Genomic DNA, 18,064 nt, shown 5'->3' on the forward strand with positions numbered 1-18,064 from the left:
ATTACTCAACGTGACCTCCACTTGTGGTTCTTTATTGTCAATGTTTACTATGCTTTAAGCCATTGGATTTTGTCTGTTGTATTGGTGTTGGTCTACTCTATTCTATTTGGTCTTTTGTTATTTATTATTATTACCTAAATTGCTGCAAAAAAAAAAAAAAAATGCCGCTAAGAGTAAGCTTTTTACTTTGGGTTTTGGTTAATTTATGGCTTTTTTACTCAAATATACTACTTAATTAATTATGACCTTTAGGTGCTTCTATTTGCTCCTCCCCATCAAGCTCAGGCTCCCCATCATCATTTGCAGTGCGAGATCTCTTGTCTGAAAAAAGGAACTCTCGATGTTTAGCCATTCAAATTTTGTTTGTTGGGGAAGAAAACCAATTCCCTCAATATTTTACTTCCCTTAGTTATTTTTTGTACAAATTCAATTAATCTACCAGCTATAAGCATAATGTGATTTACATAAAAACATGAATACAACTATCTCTATTGTATGACTTCAATATTTTATGTTTCATTCCTCCTAATTACAAAGGTATGTCGACCTACATACTTCCTAATTTTACTACAAATACATATATAAGATCACCAAACTGAAATATCAATAAAATATTCAAGTTTCCCCACAAAATAAAACTCAACTTTTGTTGACTTGTTTATCTATTAAGAAACAAAAAGTTCTCCAATTTGGCAATTTAATAAAAAAAAAAAAAAAAAAAGGAAAAATTCTCCAATTTAATAATATAAAAGAAATTCCCAACAAGGTAGGACGAATTTCAGGCCTCCAAAATTCCAAATGCATTCTAGCTCAGAAATTTTTCCACTGCTTGGGTCGTCTTTCTCCTAAAGTTTTTAAAATGGACAAATCAAAAGCGTCCATGTGTCTTTTTTGAAAAAGGAAAATTTAAAATCAGTAAAACACTAAAGCCTCTCTGTTGCCCCTAAGTCCTTCACTAGTTCACTGTGTCATGGCAGATGATCTGCTTTCTTTTGGCTTTCTTTGTCATTTTCTTTAAGAAAAATTAAAATTTCCCCAAATAAGAGAGCAAAACTGGGAATACATAGGTCCTCATAAAAACCAGGCATTGCTCTTGCAGTAATTTGATATATATACAGGCCCCTCCCATTATGGGATATCATAATATTTTTAGAGCAAATAATATTTAGTACTTCAATTTTACATGTTGTTTCAATTTAGTATCCCAACTTTAAAAACTTACAAAAAAAGACCTCAACTTTTATTTTGTGTCAAAATAGTACCTCCGTTAGTTATTCTGTCAAATAAACCGTTATCTACCGATGTGGCAGGGGTATTTTCGTCTTTTTTCCCATATTTAAAAATAAAATATTTTTAAAAACTTTTGAATAAAACAATTCTTAAAAAAAATTAAAACATTTAAAAATAAAAAAAAATTTGGGGGGAGATGGGCAGGGAAGGTCGGGGTTAGGTAAAGGGGGTGAGGGGACTGGGTTGGGGTTTGGGTAAGGGGGGGTGAAGTGGGTGGGTCTGGGAGGGGTTGGGTTGGGGGGAGAGAGGCAAGGGGTGATTCTGGGTGGGGAAGAAGAAAGAGGCCGGGGGGGGGGGGGTGGTGCGACGAGGCTAGGGTGGGGGTGGGGGTAGGGGAGGGGGAGGGGGTGCGACGGGGCTGGGGCTGGGAGGGAGAGGGGGGAGGATGGGTGGGGGCAAGCGGGCGGGCTGGGGAAGGGATGGGTGCGGGTTGGGAGGGGAGGGGAGGGGAGGGGAGGGGAGGGGAAGGGCTGGGTGGGGGCGGGAGGGGCAGGGGCTGGGTGCGGGCTGGGATGGGCTTGGTGGGGGCAGGAAGGGGAAGGGATGGATGGGGGAGGGCTGGGATTGGGGGGGTGGGGGACGGGGTTGGGAATGAGGCTGGGGGTGGTGCTGCGTGGGGCATGGCTGAGGAAGGGGGAGGGGGAAAAACAATTTTAAGAAATTTTTTTATTCAAAAGTTTTGAAAATATTATTATTTTTTAAATGTGGGTAAAAAGACGAAAATACTCCTACCACATTAGTAGATAACGGTTTGTTTGATAGAAAAACTAACGAAGGTATTATTTTGATACAAAATGAAAGTTGAGGTACTTTTTTGCAAATTTTCAAAGTTGGAGTACTAAATTAAAATAACATATAAAGTTGAGGTACTAAATTGTAATTTGCTCATAATTTTATTTGTGAGATTTCTCATAAGGCTTACTCCATATAGTATTTTAACGATCCAAACTGTCTATTATTTAGGTTTCTATTCAAAGATCATCTTTGCAAAAAATTAGCCAAATCGAAAATTATTTGCCTATTTAATTTTGATCAAACAAATACACGAACCAAATATTTTTGACCAAAGCGTCTATTTGTTTGATCAAAGTTAGATAGGCAAATGATTTCTGATTTGGCTAATTTTTTGTAAGGATGATCTATAAATAGAGGCCTAAGAAATAGATAGTTCGGATTGTTGAAAACTACATAGAGTGGGTCTATTCACTTCATCCCACATTTAATACTAAAGTAGTTATATTCTCACTCCCTTGTCCTATTTTCTTACCTACCCTATTTTTACACTCACTATTTAATTTTAATAAAATATAAATATACTTTTCACACTATTCATTAATTCTAGGATTAATTTCAGTTCAATATCTCAAGTTTGCTTCAAATTTCAATTTAGTACCTCATGTTTAAAATTTTGCAATGTCATACCTCATCTTTCCAATTTGTTGCAATGTCATACCTCTGTCAGTATGACTGTTAAGTGATCTGTTAAATGCTGATGTGACACTTACGTGGCACTCCCACAATGCTGTTATCAGATTGTGACACTTACGTGGCACTTCCACGTACACTTACGTGGCACTCACGTAGTCTGACAACATGACACATCATGCCAAGTGATATAAAAAATAATTTAAAATCTAAAAATTTAAAAATAATTATGTAGTATGATGTGCTATGTTTCTAAATTTTTAATTATTTTTATGTCACATAGCATGACATAGCCTATTATCAGATCACGTGACATCTAGTTATCATTGTGGGAGTGTCATGTAAGTGCCACATCAGCTTTTAACAGATCTCTTAACAGTTATACAAATTGGAAAGATGAGGTATAACATTGTAAGATTTTAAACATGAGGTACTAAATTGAAATTTGAAGCAAACTTGAGATACTGAACTGAAATTAACCCTTAATTCTATAATATCTTTAATATACCAACTTAAACACCCACCCAAAAAACACTTTTCTCACCCCCCTAACAATTTCCTCACCCACCCATTTTTTTCTTAAGTGTTTATTACTTTATTGCATAATTATAAACAAACAAACAAAATTGAAAATTACCTATACGGACCCCACTCCACCCCACCCCACCCCACGCCTTCTTCATTTTCCCTGATTACACCCCCCAACCTATAGCCCCTCCTCCCTCCCCACCATCTCCAGTTCTCCACCCTCACCTGCAGAAAATAAAAAAATGGATGAACCCCCCCCTCTTTCTCTCCTTAAATTTTCATCTTAATTTCCACGGTAAGCGGACAACTTCCATTTTGAAAGCAACTGGAAAATGGAATGGGGTTGGCCGGTGACCTTTCATACTCATAAATCAATACTTGGACCTACTTTAAATTAACAACAAAAAAAGCAATGCCTGGCAATTGGTGCAGACCCAAGAGCAGAGAAGCTTTGGTTATATCCACTGTAAAATGGTTGGTCGAATTAATTCCATTGTTGATGCTAAAAAATGGTAAAGCATTCAACGTCGAGTCGAACCACGTAGGCCCGTTGACCCACCACTGAGTGGATGACACGTCGAAGTGGGGCAGGAACGAGTAGCTGGGTCCGACTGGTGAGTAATGAGAGAGAATGATATCCAAAGCACCCTGCGCAAGTACACAAAAGTGAGCGGGAAGGACACCGGTGTGGTGCCGGCCAAAGCTCCTCCGACGCTCAAGTCAGTGTTCAGAGAGATCTGAGAGCAGAGTGAGTGAATAGTATAATAATGATTTCAGTTGTCCTTTTGTGAACAGAAAGTACCTCTTTTACAGTACCTTTGGAAGAGTGTCAACCAATCCGGTGATGACACGTGTCGCTTGTAATGACCCGCACTGTAGAAGCGCCACGTGTCACCTGTCTTGAGGAATCGAATGAGTTGACACGGGTCGGGGGCTCAGGAGGTTTGAGCTCTGAGGCCGGAGCCTATGAGGCTTGAGCTCGGAGGCCGGAACCTAGGGGGCCGGAGCCTATGAGGCCGGAGCCTAGGAGGCCGGAGCCTATGAGGTCAGGGGCTAGGAGCCCAGGAAGAGCTTAGCTTTTGGGCCTAGGAAGTCGATGCCTAGGAGCCCATAAGCCTAGGAGGGGCTTAGCTTTTGGGCTTAGGCCCAAACGACATGATGTTAAGCCTTGTGTGACTTGTCGTTATGCCAAGATGGTTAATCATACGAACATCCATTAACCTTTGAATTATGAAGCAGACATGCATAGCCCCTCTCAAACACAGAGGGTACTCTTTCCAACTCGGTAGAATGCTTGGATTAATCATATTATTAGTGAACGTACTAGGCATGTAGGATTATATGTGGATGCATGATTTAAACTCAAACGAGACTAATGCAGGAATTAACAAATGAATTATATCTGCCACTTGTTCATTGTACTTGTGAAGTAGGGGAGATTTTTCATGGTGGTTCCACCCGAGAGTGGATCAACAACACGTGGTTGTCCTACCCAAAAAAAAAAAAAAAAAGAATATTTGAAAGCATCATGCAAAATGAATTTTTTTCTAACATTTTCGTGAGTTTTTTTTAACATCCATTTGATTGTTGATTACCCACAAATATTATAATCAAGTGAGAAAAGGAGAGAAGATGATTCAAAGATTTATAGAGTTTAGATCATTATAAAAAGGTGGGTGAGTAGAGAAGGATGTATAAAGTAGATTTATTTTTTAATCAAGTCTTTAAAATTAAAGGTCATTTTATAACAAAATACATTTGTCATTATTTTTTTTATTTAAATATTGGTGAAAAAATAAGTAAGAGGGGTAGAAATATAAACACTAAATGTGAGGTCCACACTTGAAGTTCCCTGTATACCTGCAATGCTAAACGATTCTTCCAAAGTATTCCATCCAACTTTGGCTTCTGCAATGTCACTGATAACAAAAAACATCCGAGTCCCGCAAGAAATCTGGATCGCATGCAAAGCCTTGGCATTCTTCTTCATCCATGCCTGAAATTTAACTTGTTCAATATCTGCTGGTGTAGGAGGTTTAGCAGTGGATTCAACAATGTCCCAAAGACCTTCGGCCAACAAGTTGGTTTTAACCTGAAAACTCCATTCTTTATAGTTATCTTGGTTAAGGAAATCAAGAACAATTGCGTTGGGGACAACTGTAGCTGCCATATTACTCAATCTGTCAAATAATCTAAGTTCATTATATGTCCGCGAGTATATGTGAAAATAAACAAAAAAAAAGAATTAATAATGGAACAAAACTACATATTAAAGTATAAGTATATAACTACTACTCACAGATCTAGCTAACTGGGGCAATCTTCAAAAAGCTCCGCAGCTTGTAAATTTTTTATTGCCAAACTTCTGGTTTATGGACTTTTTAGATGATTGAAAAAGTCTTTTGCTAAAGTCTTCTGTCAACCCGCTGGAGAAAACAGAAGAAAATTAGGAAATTAAGGGTGTGGGCCGGGAAAAGACTGTTGATTTACTGATTTCTTAGAGACATTTTGTTTAGGAAGGAAAGAAAACAGAGCTGTGTAAAAATTGGAGTAGCTCACTTGCTTACTCACGTTCAGTGTGTGATCTTATATTGATGAAAGCAATTCTGTTACAAAACTGAAAAGGATGCGTGAGCCTATTACCTCACTCATTCCACACACACACTTGATCAATTACACAATGCCATCTGTCATATATACATACTCTATTACATCATTTTAATGAAACTCACTAAAATACCACATCAGCATTATTTAACTTCCTATACTAAGATCAGTCTTCCTTCACTCGAGCATCAGTGGAAACTTTATTTCCAACACTCCCTTCTAAAGTTTGCACTGATTTAACTCCAAGTTTGTTTCTCAAGAAGGCAAAACGATCCTTTGGAAGAGCCTTAGTGAAAATGTCTGCAATCTGATCCTTGCTTCTGCAGTATAACAAATCTATCACACCCTTCTGCAATGCATCCCTTATAAAATGGAATTTCCTTTTAATATGTTTCGATCTCTGATGGAACACTGGATTCTTGGTCATGGCTATAGCAGAGGTATTGTCACACATAATGGTAGTTGGTTCCACCTGTTCTTCACCAAAATCTTCTAACACAAACCTTAACCAAATTGCTTGAGTTGTAGCTTCTGCTGCACTTATATATTCAGCCTCTGCTGTGGATAGAGCCACACTATGCTGTTTGACAGAGGCCCATGAGAAAGCTCCACTTCCAAATGAAAAAGCATATCCAGAGGTTGATCTCATGTCATCCTCATCTCCACTCCAATCACTATCACAATATCCAATCAGAATTGGTGAATCTCCTTTCTGATATTGAATGCCATAGTCTAGAGTACCTTTGATGTATCTTAAGACCCTTTTAGCTGTTCCAAGGTGCTTCTCAGTGGGACAATGCATAAATCTAGCAAGCAGGCTGGTAGCAAACATGATATCTGGCCTGGTTGCAGTTAAATATAGCAAACTCCCAATGATTTTCCTATATAACTCCTCACTGGCAGGCTTACTTCCATCCTCTTTTCTAAGCTTGTCTGAGGTGGCCAATGGTGTTGATACAGATTTGCAGTGTTTCAAACCAAACTTGTCTAGCAGAGTCATTGCATATTTCCTCTGATGAATAAAAATCCCATGCTCTTGCTGAATTACTCCAATTCCAAGGAAATGATGCAGAAGTCCTAAGTCTGTCATCTCATATCTTTGCATCATGTCTCTCTTGAATTCTTCAATTAACACTTCATTGTCACCTGTATAGACAATATCATCAACATAGATCGACACCATTAGAGTCCCAAAACCTTCCTTGCATTTCACATATAGTGTAGCTTCACTAGGACTTTTCTTAAATCCACATTCCAGCAGATAAGCATCTATATTGCTGTACCAAGCTCTAGGGGCCTGTTTTAAGCCATAAAGAGCCTTCTTCAGTTTGTAGACTTTGTGTTCAGCATTTTCAACCACAAATCCATCTGGCTGATCCACATAGACCTCTTCTTCTAACACTCCGTTTAGGAATGCTGACTTGACATCTAGTTGATACAATTTCCACCCTTTCTCTGCAGCCAAGGCTATCAAGGTCCTGATAGTATCTAATCTGGCAACTGGTGCAAAGGTCTCATTGAAATCCACACCTGGCTTCTGAGTGTATCCTTTGGCCACCAGTCTTGCTTTGTGCTTTTGTATTGTTCCATCCATATTAAGTTTAGTTTTGAAAATCCATTTCACACCAACAATAGGCTTGTTACTTGGTCTTTCTACCAATTCCCATGTATGATTCTTTTCAATCATCATTATCTCATCATTCATAGCCTTTTGCCATGCCATATCTTTTGCAGCCTCAGCATAATTCTCTGGTTCAATGACACTGAGCTTGCAGTGTGCAAAAACCTCAGTTAGATTCTTCCACTTCAGTGGTGTGGTGTCATAAGTGTTTGATACTTCGATCTCACTGGTTTCTGTACTTTCAACAACATCTCCTTCTTGATTCTGTGCCTCAGTCTCTATATGTCTTCTCTCTGATCTAAGACTTGATCCAGATGAGCTTGGTGATATGGTTTGAGTTTGCACAGCTTGTGTTGGAGTAGAAAACTCAAAACCAGGATCAATTCCACTTGTCTCATCTTTGTTATCCCAAGGAACAGATACATAGACAGCTTCCTTGGTTTCCCAATTCCACATACCTGCTTCCTCAAATGTCACACTCCTTGAGACAATAACTTTGTCACTGGTCAAATCATAAACTCTATAGCCTTTTTCCCTTGTTCCATACCCTACAAAGACTCCCTTCTGGCCTGTTTCATCCAGCTTGGACCTTTGCTGAGATGGAATGTGCGTGTAGCAGATGGAGCCAAAAACTCTGAGATGCTTGACACCAGGCTTCCTCCCACTGAACTTCTCAAATGGAGTCTTGTTGTCTAAGGCTTGAGTAGGACACCTGTTTAAGAGATAAACAGCAGTATGCACTGCTTCACCCCAAAACTTCCTTGGCATCCTTTTCTCATGCAACATTGTCCTGGCCATCTCAACTATTGTCCTATTCTTCCTTTCTGCTGTTCCATTCTGCTGGGGTGAGTATGCAACAGTGAGTTGCTTGTCAATTCCCACATCTTCACAGAATTTGACAAATTCATGTGAAGTGTATTCTCCCCCTCTGTAACTTCTTAGTTTCTTCAGTTTATAGCCACTTTGCAATTCAACCATAGACTTGAATTTCTTAAAAACAGTGAATACATCTGCCTTGAATTTCAGAAAATACACCCAACACATTCGAGTCTTATCATCTATAAATGTAAGGAAGTACCTGTTTCCTCCCATAGACTCAGTCATAGGACCACACACATCTGTATGGACCAATTCCAAAGGTTCAGCAGCTTTTCTCACTTGCCCTTTATCAAAGGTTGCTCTGTGAGTCTTACTTGCAGCACACCCTTCACATACATGAGTTTTGCCAGTTAACTTTGGCAGACCAATCACCATCTCTTTATCTTGTAGTCTTTTCAGACTCTCAAAGTTTAAATGCCCCATTCTTCTGTGCCATTTCCATGTGGAATCAACAACAGTGGCTTGATTGACCAATATTGGATTGAGACTGTCAAATGAGAAGGGAAAACATCTGTTTCCTTTCATTGGCACAGCAGCAATAAGTTGTTGCAGACTCTCATCACCATAAATTTTAACCATGAAGTCACCAAACACCAACCAGTATCCATTCTCCACCATTTGCCCCACACTCAATAGGTTCTCATCGAGTCCAGGCACAATCATCACCTCCTTGATGTATCTGACACCACCCTCATGTTCTATGGGAAGAGTACCTTTCCCAGTTGACTTCACCAACTCACCAGTGCCCATTTTCACTTTACATGTCATTGATCTGTCAATATCAATGAGCATAGCCTCATTGCTAGTCATGTGATTGCTGCAACCACTGTCTAGATACCAGACCTCTTTGTCCTTGTCAACAGAGGCCTTATGACATGCATAGAACATAGCAGCTGGTTCTTGTACTTGATTTGCATAATTCACTGAATGTTCCTTCTTAGGCTGATGGCATTCTTTCATCACATGCCCAAATTTACTGCAATTGTGACACCTCACTTTGCCTTTGAACCAACAGTCTCCAAGATGCATTTTGTCACAGATTCTGCATTTTTGTTTCCCTGCATCATTGTGACTTACTTGCTTTGAGCTTCCTGTAAGCTTGTTATCCCATTTCTTGGGCTTGCCTTTCCAGAGCCTTTGATTGTGCTTCCCTCCATCATTGCCATAGGTCCTGCCTTGGCCATTTCGATTTTTAGAACCAATGCTCATGCTAGCAAAGGCCTTTTCAGAATTCTCATCATCCTCTTCATGCCTACTCAGTCTCACCTCATAACTTTTAAGTGATGCAACTACCTCATGCACAGATACAGTATTCATATCAACAGTTCTTTCAATTATCACACACATTGGATCATAGATTTTAGTTAAACTTATTAAAACCTTTTGAACCAATCTCTGATGTGACATAATCTCACCATACTTTTCCATTTGATTAGTTAGATCAAAGAAACGACTAAAATATGCAGGAAGAGATTCATTATCTTTCATTTTCATGTATTCAAACTCCTTGCGCAAACCTTGTAGCTTCACAGATCTGGCTTGTTCATCCCCATGGTATTCCTCTTGCAGCAAATCCCAAGCTCCTTTTGCTGTCTCTTGGTTCACAATTCGAGGGAAAATTGTCTTTGATACAGCTCCTTGAATGATTCCAAGTGCTTTGGCATCTTTCATGTTCTGATCCTCAAGATAGGCACTGATCTCATCGTCTTCATCAGCACCTCCAGCCTCTCCATCTTTCTTCTTCTTCTTAGAGTCAGGGACTGTGATCCCTTTCTCAACCAGCTTCCAAAGTCCTTGAGACTTGAAAATTGTCACCATTCTCACCTTCCAATAATCAAATTCTGTTCCATCAAACACTGGAGCTCGTAGCTTCATACTGCCAGATCCAGACATTTCTGAAAAAATCCTTGTGTTTTCTTCAGCTTTTTTTTAAACTTTTAATCACTCAATCACAGTAATACGCCCAGCTCAAGGTCGAATCCATAGCTCTGATACCATGTTGATTTACTGATTTCTTAGAGACATTTTGTTTAGGAAGGAAAGAAAACAGAGCTGTGTAAAAATTGGAGTAGCTCACTTGCTTACTCACGTTCAGTGTGTGATCTTATATTGATGAAAGCAATTCTGTTACAAAACTGAAAAGGATGCGTGAGCCTATTACCTCACTCATTCCACACACACACTTGATCAATTACACAATGCCATCTGTCATACTCTATTACATCATTTTAATGAAACTCACTAAAATACCACATCAGCATTATTTAACTTCCTATACTAAGATCAGTCTTCCTTCACTCGAGCATCAGTGGAAACTTTATTTCCAACAAAGACTAGGCCGGCCGAAGACTTGAACTTGAAGATTCCCAGTTGTGAACAAAAATATTAAAATATTAAAGTCTTTTCGTTTGGTCTGACAACATATTATGGTTTTGTTTTGAATTTGAAAATACTCTTGTGCAGCTGTGCTATACTGCTATCACAAAATTTATGTAGTTTGAGTTCTTTTGGCAAGAATAAAGCTTCTGTTGGTAATTCTACATGTGGGCCTGCCACTTGTATTGAGAAGAATAAGGAAGAAAAGAGCATGACTAGGCAAAGGCCTGGTCTGTTAAGAGGAGGTCACATTAGCCAAAGAAATTCTGGGCATCTAATTTAAGAAGATATGCTATTCCCACTTGTTTTCCTTCTTACTCATACCAAAACCAGTAGCGTAAGGTCTCCAAGTCGGTGGATAATTCTCCTAGTTGAGAAGAATGGATTTGTGTCGTCAGATTAAGAAAAGAATCATATTTCTTCTGGGCAACTTGCGACACATCGGGAGAAGAAAGAGGGTTTCGGCATCAGTATATAAAGGGGCTGCTGTATCGAGAAATTATTCTGTATAATCAATATATTAATATATGATATAACCAGTCTATGTATTATAATATTAGTAAATATTATTAATATTATACCTTACTAATATAAACACATTGTTCAATAATATTTTTACACGTTAAATTAGTTATACCACGTGATAGTATATAGATTATACCCTATAATTTTTCCTGTTGTATCTATCACACACTTTTTCTCTTTCTAATTTTTGTACTTTCCAAATTCTAAAATTTAAGTTTTAATTTTGTTATGGAGAACTAATCACCTTAGCTAATGTTAGGGGGAAAACCTTCAATTTATTATGTAGTTTTGTTAGTTTGATTCAATTTTGATCTTCAATATCAAATTCTTGCTATAGGTTATTCAATTTCAGTTTTAGTTTTTCTCTCTTTGATTGATTGATGGGTGTTTAATATTATTCATAGGTTCAATTATTTGTAAAAGCATCCATGTTTTTATGATTAGGAGGAGACTACTAGAGTTATAATAATTTTAATGGAATTGTTTCTTGATAGTATATTGTCACAAGTACATGTTATGCGTGAAATTATTTCTAAACAAATTCAATTAAAATGTTTTGTGTGTGAATAATCTTAATGAGAATTTATTTTTGTGTTAAATTTAAATTAAAATATTATTGTTAAATCTAATTGCACCTTTGTCGAGTAAAACAAAGAATCATATTAATAAAATTGTGTAGGCAAGTTGAAGGTAGAACACCAACGCCTTGGTGTTTCTTTATTATTGATATATATTGGCTAGACTGAGCAAAGAAAAGTAGCCGAAGACTTGAAGCTTCCCAGTTGTGAACAAAAATATTAAAATATTAAAGTCTTTTTCTTTTGGTCTGACAAGATACTATGGTATTGTTTTGAATTTGAATATACTCTTGTGCAGCTGTGCTATCAGACAAAATTTATGTGAAGTAAGTAGTGAGTATTTAATGAATTGTGTTTTTTAAAATTTTTGTGAGTATACAAAATAGCATCAAAGTTATTGATATATATTAGCTAGACTGAGCAAAGAAAAGTAGCCATGTAAAGTATAACTATATAGTACTAACTCATGCACAAATAAAAAGAAAAGAAATCAATTTACAATCAAATAATATATTCTTCCATTGATGTGTTTTTCGGTTCCCAAAACCAAGCATATAACATAACTATAACACTCAATTAGAAAGCATAAAAATATTAACACCAATCAAAGATTCATATATATAACACCAAAATATTGGTCCCTTGAAAAATTAAAAATATATAACACCAATCAAAGATAGATCTGTTGATTTTAAGTACCAAATTTCATTAGTTTTTAAGTTTAGATATCAAAATTTAATAGTATTTTAGATTAGATATTAATTGAAAAGTCAAACATATATAATAATATAGTAAAGAGTATTATAATTTATAAATATTACATCACATGCCACTATAATATTATTTTGTATTGAGCTTTCTACATGTGGGCCCGCCACTTGAATTGACCATAGGCAAAGGCATGGTCTGTATGGAGGAGGTCACGTGGCTTATTATTATCCCAAGAAATTCTGGGCATCTAAAGATATGTTATTCCCTCTAGCCCACTTGTGCTCCTTCTTACTCACACCAAAACAAGTAGTGTAAGTTCTCCTAGTCGGTGGAGAATTCTCGTAGAAGAATGGATTTGGGCCATCAGATTAAGGAAATAATCCTATTTTTTTTGGGCAACCTGTGACCAAGGTATTAAATTTTGAAATTTCGCCGAAAATTTCATTTTTTTAGCGTGCCGAAATCAAAACACATGTTTAATAATTTTTTGGGAAGATTTCACCGAAATTTTTGAAATTTATCGAAATTTATCAAAATTTACCGAAATTTATCGAAATTATCGAAATTATCATATTTTCTATTTTCTCCAACTTCAGAAATTCACCAAAAATAGCTCGAGACTCCAAATAATTCACCGAAAAATTCTACGGACTCGTATTGATGAGTACTAATTTTCTATAATCTCAAAATAGTCAAATTGCTTTCAAAAAACTTATGAAAAATCCTACTCTTATAATTTAATTCTGAAAAAAATAATAATCGCCAAATTATTGAATTTTCATTTCTAAAATTCATTTCCACACAACTAAGCTCTAGACCACAACCGAAGGTCTAAGTTAGTTAAAATAAATTTAAAGAAATTTCTAATTCCTTTAAACAAACCTTAAAACAAATTTGAAAAATTTAAGTAACAAAATTACCAATAAGTCAAAATTTGGGTTGTTACACTTAGTGAAGACAAAACTTGGTTAGGTGAGAGGCACGGGAAAAAAGGAAGGAAAGAAAAACAAAAAAAAAAAAAATTTAAGATAGAGGCACGGGGAAAAAAAGTAAGGAAAGAAAGAAAAAAAAAAAGAGAGAAAAAAGGAGGGGGGGTTTGGGGCCTTTGGACAATTGGAAAGAAAAAAAAAAAACAAAGGTTTGAGATTTCGTTTAGTTATTTTAAACCTTAAACTTTAATACATTTCTATATAAAAAAATAATTAAAAGTATCTTAAAGGGTTTAAAACCTAATATCCTAAAGAAGATAGAGTATATAGGGTTTAATGTATAGATTATAGAGTATAAAGAGTATTATGGTATATAGAATATATAAAGTATTAGTGTATAATTAAATTATACAGTATAAAGAATATACTAATTTTATTTAACAGTTTTTGCTTCAGCGCGCATTATATTCACCTTATATCACATGAAACCTACTATATAATTTGATTTCTTCAATTTTTTTTTATCTATTTAGTAGATAATATGTTACATAAACATATGGTAAAGTTTTATTCAAAATTTTCGTATTTTGATAGCAATTTCCGCATTTCCGTCTAATTTCTGTCAAAATTTAAAAATCTTTGAAATTTTCTCGAAACCCGAAATTTTATTCCTTGCCTGTGACACATTAGGAGAAGAAACAGGGTTCGACATCAGTATATATATAATGGGGCTGCTCCATCTATCACTCTCTCTCTGATTTTTTGTACTTTCCAAACTCTAAAATTTAGGTTTTAATTTTGTTATGGAGAACTAATCTCCCTAGCTAAGGTTCGGGGAAAACTTTTAATTTACTATGTGGTTTTGTTAGTTTGATTCAATTTTACGCTTCAATATCAAATTTTTATTATGGGTTATTCAATTTCAGTTTTAATTTTTCTTTCTTTGATTGATTGATGGGTGTTTGATATTATTCATAGGTTCAATCATGTTTTTCAAATTGTTTATAAAATCATCCATGTTTTTATGATTATGAGGAGACTATTAGAGTTATAATAACTTCAATGGAATTGTTTCTTGATAGTATATTACCACAAGTACATGTTATGCTTAAAATTCTTTGTAAACGAATTCAATTAAAAAGCTTTGTGTGTGAATAACCTTAAAAGAATTTATTCTTGCATATGTTATATCTGAATTAAATATTATTGCTAAATCTCTGATTAAGGGCACTTCATAGCTACACGTTGGTTGAGTAAAACTAATAATCAAATTAATAAAATTGCATAGACAAGTTGAAGGTGGAACCCCGACGCCTTTGTGCTTCTTTATTATTGAAATTTTCATTTAATCTTATTTTAGGTAATCTTAAATTTTTGCGATCTTAACATTACTCTCTGTGAATACGATATTCGGATTTTAGTGGTCTTCTTTATTTTGTGCTTGTGATAAATATAAATTCTTACTTTTATTTAGCATATTTATAGTTTTCTCTTTCTTTATAGCTTCCAGAACTAGTATCTAGCATCATCTTTTATTTTCTTTACCATTAGTATTGTCTTTTTTGCCATCTAAAAAAACAAAAAAAATATATATATAGTAGCATATTTATTTCTTTGATGTCTTTAGGTTGTTGCATCTAGTTTCAATTGTTGAATTTTTTTTTTCTTCTTGCTTGTATTGTTAAAAAAAAAAAAAAATCAAATATTTTTTTTGTCATTTAGTATAATTTGGTTAGATCTTATTTATTGTTGTGTTGTGCATCTTATCCATTGCAACTTTAGATAAGGTAATTTCTATTTCCTCTTATTTCATTTCTCTTTTCCTTTTTCCACCTCTTGTTTATTTTTATTTTAGTTCTATTTCTCTTTCTTCTTTTGTTGTAGTTTACTATTTATTCTAGTATTTTCTTTTCAGTGCTTCCATTGGGGAGAAGTTTGCAAAGGTGTGGTCATCAAGAAAGGGGAATGGCTAGCAAAAGTTTGGTTGCCTTCTCCTAGTGTGTTGTGGCCAATGTCACCACACTAGTGGTATACTCTAAACTTTTTCTTTTTAAAGTTTTCTTGAGTGGTGTTTGCCTTAGTTGTGCAATTTCAATTTTCATATATTGTTGTTTTGTTGGTTGTTGCATCTTCAATTAGCATTCTTGCATAATCAACTAGTAAGGGCATTCACCCCCAACAAGATAAGGATTGGATTTCATCACCAAGTCCTTACTCACCTAGGCTAACCATCTCTTTCATTTGTTAATCCCAAACTCAATTTAATTAAAATCAAGTAGACATTGGCCAAAGGGTTCACGAAGCTCATAGGACCCTCTTGGAAGGAGCCAATTAGTGGATACTCCGGTGAGTGTTTTTGAAAGTATAATGTCTAGAAAGGTTCTTTAAGGTTGCAATCATCTTGATGCTTAAAGGGGACTGGTTTTTAAGAGAGACTTTCTGTGACTTCTCCACCCCCTTCGGAACCGGCCTGATTGTATTTTTGAGAACCTTATATCGGTACGCTACTAATTTGCTTTGAAAGGGAGGAGGTGCTTGTCTAGTGCTTAATCAAGATTAGGATTGTCTAAAAGACACCTCCCAAGACTAAATCAAAGATAATTAAATTGCTTGTTTGGATTAACTCCTTGTTTTGTGATTTTGTTTAGTTGTGTTTTCTTTGTTTATTAGTTTGTTCATATTTTCGTCTAAAAAAGGGTAGTTAATTAATTAATTAAAAAAATTTTTAAAAAAATTTTAAAAAAATTTTAAAAAAATTTTTTGAAAAAGTTTTAGAAATTCTTTTCTTGAAAACCGTCTAGTGTATGCTTGGTCGCTGTTCATTGAATCACGATTTAGCACCTTTTGACCTTGAACTTGAGAGAACACTTAGACATTTAAATAAAAGAATTGAACCGATAATTGAAATGGGTGAAAACATTGAAATTCGTTCGTTAAGAGAGTATTTTGCTCCCGTCATCCTTGACACCCCTTCTTGCATAGTCTTGCCCCACACTACCGCAACTCATTTTAAGATTAAACCCCACATCATTCAATTATTGCCCTCCTACCACGGATTGGATCGAGAGGACCCGTACACACATGTTAAAGAATTCATTGAAATTTGCTCAACCTCTAGATACCAAAATTTTCCCGATGAGTCCGTGCGTCTCTGTTTATTCCCATTTTCGGTCAAGGACAAAGCGAAAGCTTGGTTGAACTCCCAACCCCCCGGTTCCATCACTTCATGGGATCAACTTGTTAAAAAAATTTTGTCAAAATTTTTTCCAATGTCTAGGACTAACGCGCTTAAGAGAGACATTTCGGAGTTTAGACAAAAAGACGATGAGCAGTTTTATGAAAGTTGGGAGCGATTCAAGGATTTAATTTTGAGATGTCCTCACCATGGTTTCGAGACGTGGCGTTTGGTGCAATACTTTTACAACAATTTAACTCAAATAAATCGCAATATGGTAGAGTCCATGAATGGGGGTGCGTTTTTAAATCTTGGGGAAGAGCAAGCCTATGATTTTTTTGAAAAATTGTCCGAAAATTCTCAACAATGGGATTTCTCCAACCCGCATGATAGACAATCCAAAGAACGAAAGCGTGGGGGGATGTATGAAGTGAGAGACCATGTAGACTTAGGGTCTAAAATTGAGAGCCTAACGAGAAAGGTGGAGGCATTAGCCTTGAGTCAAACCATGAGTGCCGTTAACCATGTCCAAAATGAGGTTTGTTCTCATTGTGCAAGCCCATCCAATGCATAATCTCCAAGCGTGTCTTTCCTTGTATACTTTTTCCGTGAGTAATGTTGAGCATGCGAATGCCCTTAACAATTTTAGGAAGCCGTTTGTGAATCAAGGCACCTTTTCCAAGACCTACAATCCCAATTGGAAGAATCACCCAAATTTTTCTTGGAGACAAGGCCAACCCCAAACACATTTAGGAGGAAATGCAATGCTAAACAATTCATTCCGTCCTCCTAATCCCTCATATTCCCATGTTCCCCATGTTCCTCATCCCACTCCTCAAATTGTTGCCCCACAACAAAATTCATCATCACCTTTAGAAGACACACTCCAAAAGTTAATGCAATTGACCGGTTAAGCCTTTGTTGAGGTTAAAGCTTCCACCCACCAAAATACATAAGCCATTGCGAAGCTAGAACATCAAATTGGTCAATTAACTAACATTGTGGGGGAGAGAGAGAAGGGAAAATTTCTAAGTCAACCCATTCCTAATCCAAATGGTCAATTTCATGTTGATGCATCTAGTTCATCCAATACTCATGAGCATGTCAAGTCCATCACAACCCTTAGGTCGGGTAGGCAAATTGATAATAAGGTTCAAATTCCCAATTTGGAAAAAGAAAATGATGAAAATGAAAAAAATGAAACAAATGGATTAGGTGGTCTAGAGCCTAAAGTTGATCACATTGTCAAGTCAAAGGGAAAAGAGCCTTTAATTGTTGATCTTCTCCAACTTTTGTCCCTAAAGCCCCATTTCCTCATAGGTTGGCAAGGACAAAGAAAAATGCACAATTTAATGACATCCTAGAAGTGTTCAAGCAAATCCATATCAATATTCCCTTCTTAGATGCCATCAAACAAGTG

The 18,064-nt window shown here is 36.1% G+C and overlaps 1 non-coding gene across 1 annotated transcript; it reads right to left on the reverse strand.

The window, feature by feature from the left end:
• Window positions 1-16,753: 16,753 nt before the first annotated feature.
• On the reverse strand, window positions 16,754-16,860 carry LOC147293324 (small nucleolar RNA R71). The gene has a single exon (XR_015120997.1). It is a non-coding gene; the product is annotated as a small nucleolar RNA R71 (small nucleolar RNA).
• Window positions 16,861-18,064: the final 1,204 nt, after the last annotated feature.

The sequence above is a fragment of the Dryas octopetala genome, chromosome 2 (genome assembly GCF_963921425.1).
Source record: "Dryas octopetala chromosome 2, drDryOcto1.1, whole genome shotgun sequence".
In the NCBI taxonomy this organism is placed as follows: domain Eukaryota; kingdom Viridiplantae; phylum Streptophyta; class Magnoliopsida; order Rosales; family Rosaceae; genus Dryas; species Dryas octopetala.